The 8,135-nt window shown below is 46.4% G+C and overlaps 1 non-coding gene across 1 annotated transcript; it reads right to left on the reverse strand.

Moving 5' to 3' along the window:
* Window positions 1–7,718: 7,718 nt before the first annotated feature.
* On the reverse strand, window positions 7,719–7,825 carry LOC140876743 (small nucleolar RNA R71). Its single transcript, XR_012148979.1, has one exon. It is a non-coding gene; the product is annotated as a small nucleolar RNA R71 (small nucleolar RNA).
* Window positions 7,826–8,135: the final 310 nt, after the last annotated feature.

Below are 8,135 nucleotides of genomic sequence, written 5' to 3' on the forward strand. Positions count from 1 at the left end.
ATTTGAGAAAAGCTAGAAGATAAGAGTTGCAAAAAATGACTGAAGAAAGGGAAAGAGCTGTCAATAATGCTCCGGTGCCGATCAGAGATCACTTTCGACCGGTGATCAATAATCATTACTCTGGGATAGCTCGGCAGAATATCACAGCAAATAATTTGAGTTGAATCCAGCTTTGATTAATATGGTGCAGCAAAATCAGTTCAGGGGTGCAGCTACTGAAGATCCAAATTTGCATTTGCGCACCTTTCTGGAGATTGCTGACACAGTGAAAATTCATGGTGTTACTGAAGACACCATCAGACTACGATTGTTCCCGTTCTCTCTTAGGGACTGTAGTGGCCCTTACCCGGATCACCTACTAAACAGAACTTATGCATGCAATTTACTTAATTAAACAGATATCAGAATAAAACTGCGGAAACCATAAATAATTTACAACCCCAAGTAAAGGAATCTATAATTTATCCAATAATATACAACCAAATCGAATAGCTGTATAAACCCAAACAACAGTAATAAAACCTAGACGAAGCTCCAGCTGGCCAACCACTGACTAGCCCCTCTTGGATCCACCCTCCTCGTCCAATCGCAAACCTGCCCCATGGAATAAGGTGTCCAGAAAATACAGAGTACGAGACGTGAGCATAAAACGCCCAGTACGAGAGTATGAGTATACATGCATGCAAAGTGAACTCCCTATAGAATCGAGGTCAAGGATCAGATAACAGAGACAGATCGGGCCCTGGTATGTAGCACGTTGTGCCGTCGCTTCAGGAGGTGGCTCCCATACCGAGATAACCGTGGATACGCCGGACCCAAATCGATGGAAGTCCATCCACTAACAGGATAGGGTACAACCCTACTAACAGACATCTCGAAAGAGATACAGCAAGATGCAAATTAATGCAGCATAATATCATGGCATATAAATCATGCAGTCACATAATACATGCATACTCAGTCAGGATATCTCGAATAGTACTTTCGTACCTCAACACAGTGCAAGCTCTACCAACTCTAGGTCCATGCCTATAGTCTGCTCTACACTGCCAAATGATACTACTATCATTAAAGTGCTCTAAAAGCCTTAACTAAGCTATTGCATACTCCTAAATATTTATAGGAAGCAAAAGCTATACCTTCGTCCGTCGTTAGCCCTTTGATGTCGGTGCCTCCAGAACTTGGGCACAAATTCGCTACGACTACCGAACGCCTCGCCGACCTCCGGACCAAGCCTAAGAAGACTAGCACAGCTCCAAAAGGACTAGAATGGAAAGGAGAACTCGGAATTGGCAAATGAAAGTGAAGCCTCGGCCTTCTATTTATAGACAACGATCGGAACTTCCGATCCTTGATCGGAACGTCCGAACCTCGATCGGAACGTCCGATCCTGCCATCGGAGCTTCCGAATATCCTGATCTGCCACGTGTCAAAATATCACTTGTTGACTCCGGATAGGGGTGATCGGAGCTTCCGGTCCTGATCGGAGCTTCCGATCTAGCCAATCGTCATGGATGACGTAATATGATCGGAGCTTCTGATCCTGCATCGGAGCTTCCGATCCTGTTCGGAACTTCCGAACCTACCTTCGGAGCTTTCGAACTCTATTTAAGTAATTATGATTAATCCCTTAATTACTGATTTCGGGTACGGGGTACTACATTCTCCCCCACTAAAGATATTTCATCCTCGAAAATAGATCTTAAGTACTGAATGCAATACAAGGTTACAGAAACATTCTTTATTCAAATCAAACGTTTACAGAGTTTGCAACTGAATACAACTTAAAGAATGAAATCAAAACAACTCAGGATGGTCTTTACGCATCCTGTCCTCAAGCTCCCAAGTAGCTTCCTCAGTGCCTCGGCGCTGCCACTGAACTAAAACCAAAGGAATGACTTTGTTCCGTAAAACCTTATCCTTATAATCCAGGATACGAAAAGGTTTCTCAACATAAGTCAAATCCTTGTCTACCTGAACCTCAGATCGCTGCAGAATATGAGATTCATCCGCCACATACCGTCGCAACAGAGATACGTGGAACACGTCGTGAATACTGGATAGATACGGTGGCAAAGCTAGTCGATAAGCCAAATCGCCAATGCTCTCCAAGATCTCAAACGGACCGATAAATCTGGGAGACAACTTGCCCTTAAGGCCAAATCTGATAATCTTGCGGAAAGGTGACACTCTCAGAAACACTTTCTCCCCGACCTCGAACTGCAAGGGCCTACGCTTGATATTAGCATAACTGGCCTGACGATCCTGTGCAGTTTTAATCCGTTTCTTGATTTGATCAACAATATCTACCGCCTGCTGGATAAACTCCGGTCCTTCAGCCTGTCTCTCCCTCACTTCTTTCCAGAAGAGTAGAGTACGACAACGTCGCCCATACAACGCCTCAAAAGGTGCCATCCCAATCCTAGTGTGATAGCTGTTGTTGTAAGCGAACTCGATCAACGGCAAATGATCCTACCAGGCAGAACCAAAATCCACGACGCACGCTCTAAGCATATCCTCTAAAGTACGGATAGTGCGCTCTGACTGACCATCAGTCTTCGGATGATAGGCTGTACTCAAACTGAGAGTAGTACCCATCGCACGCTGAACACTCCCCCAGAATCTAGAAGTAAACCAGGAGTCCCGATCGCTGACAATGCTCACAGGCACTCCATGAAGGCTAACGATCTCCTAAATGTACATCCGTGTCATGCGATCCACAGAGTACTCTCGGCTATAGGCAATGAAATGCGCTGACTTGGTGAGTCGGTCCACCACAACCCAGATAGCATCACAGTTCCTCGGGGATACCGGCAAATGGGTCACAAAGTCCATTGTGATAAACTCTCATTTCCATTCAGGAATAGGCAGACTGTGAAGCAATCCTCCAGGTCGTCGGTGCTCTGCCTTGACCTGTTGACACACCAAACATCTCGAAACAAACTGATAAACATTGCGTTTCATTTCCTTCCACCAGAAATGAGTACGTAGATCCTTGTACATCTTGTTGCTCCCAGGATGAATACTCAACTTAGTGCGATGCGCCTGAGACAAAATCTCCTCTCGCAACTCTTCATCCTGCGGAATCACAAGCCTACCAGACAAACACAGAAAGCCATCTGACTGATAATGAAATCCAGACGAGTTACCCTCGTTAGCTAGACGAGCTAAACGCTGGGTCTTCGAATCAGACATCTGAGCATCTCGGATCCGCGAATACAAGGCTGGCTCAGATAATATCGCAAACATCTGGATACTCTGCATACCTTTCTTATGCTTGAAGGTATAACCTGAAGTACAACAGTCACTGATCGCACTAGATATCGAACAAGTCTGAAGTGCGGATAGTCGCACTTTGCGACTCAAAGCATCAGCGGTGAGATTAGCAGCTCCCGGATGGTACTTAATCTCGCAATCATAGTCCTTAAGCAAGTCCATCCAATTTCTCTGCCTCATGTTCAACTCCGCCTGAGTGAAAAAATACTTGAGACTCTTATGGTCGGTGAAGATCTCAAATTTCTCGCCATATAGATAATGACGCCAGATCTTCAAAGCGAACACAATGGCTGCTAACTCCAAATCATGGACTGGGTAGTTGTCCTCGTGAAGCTTCAGCTGTCTAGAAGCGTATGCGATCACATGCCCATTCTGAGTCAAGACACAACCTAACCCCTGAAGAGAAGCATCCGTGTAAACCACATACCCTCCAGATCCGGACGGTAATGCCAACATCGGCGCAGAAGTCAACCGCCGTCGAAGCTCACAAAAATTCTCCTCACACTTGGAGGACCACTCGAAATCACACCCTTGCGGGTAAGCTGCGTCAAAGGTCTAGTTAACTGAGAGAAGTTCAGAATGAAGCGACGATAATACCCTGCTAGACCCAGAAAACTACGGATCTCAGCAACTGTCATCGGACGCGACCAATTAAGTACCGCTTCAATCTTGCTTGGATCAACAGAAATCCCCTCCCTGGATATGATATGGCCAAGAAAGACCACTCTATCCATCCATAACTCACACTTGCTCAGCTTGGCGTACAACTGCTCATCCCGAAGAGTCTGCAGTACCAACCGCAAGTGAGAAACATGTTCTTCTGTATTACGCGAATACACCAAGATGTCGTCAATGAAGACCACGACAAACTTGTACAAATACTCCCTGAAGACACGGTTCATCAGATCCATGAATATAGCCGGCGCATTAGTCAAACCAAATGGCATCACTAGGAACTCGTAATGCCCATAGCGAGTACGGAATGCAGTCTTGGCTACGTCCTGATCACGGACTCTCAACTGATGATACCCAGATCTCAAGTCAATTTTGGAGTAAACTGATGTGCCCTGCAGCTAGTCAAACAAGTCATCAATACGAGGCAACAGATACTTGTTCTTCACAATCACTCGATTCAGTTGCCGATAGTCAATGCACAGCTGCATCGACCCATCCTTCTTCTTCACGAAGAGAATAGGAGCTCCCCAAGGAGATACACTAGGATGAATGTACCCCTTGTCCAAAATATCCTGTAGCTGATTCTTTAACTCACGCATCTCTGACGGAGCTAGACGATACGGTGCTCTAGAAATAGGCGAAGTACCCGGCATCAACTCTATGCCAAACTCGACTTCCCTAGCAGGAGTAAAATCCGGAATCTCATCAGGAAATACATCTGGAAATTCATCCACAACAGGAATGCTCTCTATCCCAATACTCTCAGCGGACAAATCAACTGCATAGATAAGGTGGCCTTCCCCGCCAGACTCTAGAGCTCGACAGGCTCTCAAAGCTGATACCAAAGGCATCGGGGGTCGCGCTCCCTCACCATAGAAAAACCAGCTCTCACTCCCTTCCGGATGAAAGCGTACTAATCTCTGATAGCAGTCCACTGAAGCTCGATAGGTAGTCAACATATCTATTCCCAGAATGCAATCAAAGTCGTCCATCGCCAGGACCATGAGATTCGCAATCAAAATGTTACCCTCAAACTCTAAGGGGCAACCCATCACTAGACGCTTAGCCAAAGTAGATTGGCCCGTCGGAGTAGAAACAGACATCACTACGTCTAGTGCAATGCATGGTAACTTATGCCTCTTAACAAAACGTGCAGAAATGAAGGAATAAGATGCACCAGTGTCAATAAGTACAAGAGCAGGTATATCATAAAGCAGAAATGTACCTGCGATGACTTTCTCATTCTCCTCCACTTCCTGATCATGTCTCAGGGCAAACACCTGGCCAGAAGCTCGTGGCCTCAAATGAGAACTCCCAGCAGACTGTCCCTGCGACCTCTGCAGAACGGTGGCCTGAGAACCCGATCCTGAACCAAAACCAGAACCGCCTCCCCCAGACAGTGGACAATCCCTCCGGATATGACCAGTCTTTCCACAACGGAAACAAGCTCCAGAAGCTCTACGGCACTTGTCGGATGGATGGTTCTTCCCACAGTGATCACACTTGCCCTTCTTACCGTAACGGACAACACCTCCAGAACCAGAGGAAGAAGAAGATCCAGACTTCTTAAAAGTTTGGGCACGGGGACCCAAAGAACTAGCAGGCCTCGACTGAGGGAAAGATCTGTTCCGCCGAATGCTGTCCTCCGCCTGGTGACAACGGCTCACCAAACCCTCGTAGGACATGTCGTCGCCAACCGCCACACGGTCATGGATCTCAGGGTTAAGGCCCTGAAGGAACAGATTATACTTCATCTTTGAGCTATCAGCAATCTTGGGGTAATAGGATAGCAGATCAAAGAACCTCTGCTGATACTCATCGATAGACATGGCTCCCTGTCGCAGACTCAGTAGCTCGCCTGCCTTCGACTGACAGAGTGCCGGAGGAAAATACTGCTTTTGGAAAGCTGTGCGGAACTCGGCCCAGGTGGCCACTCCTCTCGCCGCAACAAAAGGTGCAGAAGTAAACCTCCACCACCTGCGCGCACGCCCATCCAGAAGATAGCCAAGGGTCTCCACCTTCTGCTCTTCGGTGCATTGGAAAGTCTGAAAAGTCGTCTCCATGCGGTCTAACCAGTTCTCCGCATCCTCCGGAGACTCACCTCCAACTAAGGGCTTAGGACCCATAGCTAAGAATCGACGCACAGTGAAACGCTCGTCGTCATGATGACGATGACGCCGTTCTCGACGAGGCTCCCGGTCGGCATCACCCCAACGCCCACCAACACTGCCATGAGAACTCCGGTCGTCACGATTTGCCATCTACAAAAATACCTCAAGATGAGACTAAATCCCAAGAATTCTTTTGCATGCTCTGATACCATAAATGTAGTGACCCTTACCCGGATCACCTACTAAACAGAAATTATGCATGCAATTTACTTAATTAAACAGATATCAGAATAAAACTGCGGAAACCATAAATAATTTACAACCCCAAGTAAAGGAATCTGTAATTTATCTAATAATATACAACCAAATCGAATAGCTGTATAAACCCAAACAACAGTAATAAAACCTAGACGAAGCTCCAGCTGGCCAACCACTGACTAACCCCTCCTGGATCCACCCTCCTCGTCCAATCGCAAACCTGCCCCATGGAATAGGGTGTCCAGAAAATACAGAGTACGAAACGTGAGCATAAAACGCTCAGTACGAGAGTATGAGTATACATGCATGCAAAGTGAACTCCCTATAGACTCGAGGTCAAGGATCAGATAACAGAGACAGACCGGGCCCTGGTATGTAGCACGTTGTGCCGTCGCTTCAGGAGGTGACTCCCATACCGAGATAACCGTGGATACGCCGGACCCAAATCGATGGAAGTCCATCCACTAACAGGATAGGGTACAACCCTACTAACAGACATCTCGAAAGAGATACAGCAAGATGCAAATGAATGCAGCATAATATCATGGCATATAAATCATGCAGTCACATAATACATGCATACTCAGTCAGGATATCTCGAACAGTACTTTCGTACCTCAACACAGTGCAAGCTCTACCAACTCTAGGTCTACGCCTATAGTCTGCTCTACACTTCCAAATGATACTACTATCATTAAAGTGCTCTAAAAGCCTTAACTAAGCTATTGCATACTCCTAAATATTTATAGGAAGCAAAAGCTATACCTTCATCCGTCGTTAGCCCTTTGATGTCGGTGCCTCCAGAACTTGGGCACAACTCCGCTACGACTACCGAACGCCTCGCCAACCTCCGGACCAAGCCTAAGAAGACTAGAACAGCTCCAAAAGGACTAGAATGGAAAGGAGAACTCGGAATTGGCAAATGAAAGTGAAGCCTTGGCCTTCTATTTATAGACAACGATCGGAACTTCCGATCCTTGATCGGAACGTCCGAACCTCGATCGGAACGTTCGATCCTGCCATCGGAGCTTCTGAAGATCCTGATCTACCACGTGTCAAAATATCACTTGTTGACTCCGGATAGGGGTGATCGGAGCTTCCGGTCCTGATCGGAGCTTCCGATCTAGCCAATCGTCATGGATGACGTAATATGATCGGAGCTTCCGATCCTGCATCGGAGCTTCCGATCTTGTTCGGAACTTCCGAACCTACCTTCGGAGCTTCCGAACTCTATTTAAGTAATTATGATTAATCCCTTAATTACTGATTTCGGGTACGGGGTACTACAGGGACAATGCTCGTAGTTGGTTGCAGTCATTACCTCTTGGGAGCATCACTACATGGGAAGACATGACATCTAAATTTCTGGCTAAGTACTTTCCACCTGCCAAGTCTGCCCAACTGAAAATTGAGATCACAACTTTCAAACAGCAAGATCATGAGTTATTGTATGAAGCTTGGGAGCGCTACAAGGAATTGCTTAGGAAGTGTCCGAACCATAATTTTCCAGATTGGGAACAGATCGAATTTTATTCTACAATGGTTTGAATGGGCCAACTCGTATTTCTGTGGATGCTGCTGGTGGTGGTTCGATATTCTCTAAATTTCTTGCGGATGCATATGAGATGCTTGAACAGATGACTATTAACAGTTATCAGTGGCCGAGCGAGAGATCTGCGATAAGAAAGCCTGCTGGAATTCATGAGGTTGATGCGTTCACTGCTTTGACTGCTCAGATGTCTACTATTTCTACACAGTTGGATGCACTGACCAAATGAAATCAAGTTTCTATTAAGACAGCATCACTGGCGACTG

The sequence above is a fragment of the Henckelia pumila genome, chromosome 1, assembly GCF_033568475.1.
Source record: "Henckelia pumila isolate YLH828 chromosome 1, ASM3356847v2, whole genome shotgun sequence".
In the NCBI taxonomy this organism is placed as follows: Eukaryota; Viridiplantae; Streptophyta; class Magnoliopsida; order Lamiales; family Gesneriaceae; genus Henckelia; species Henckelia pumila.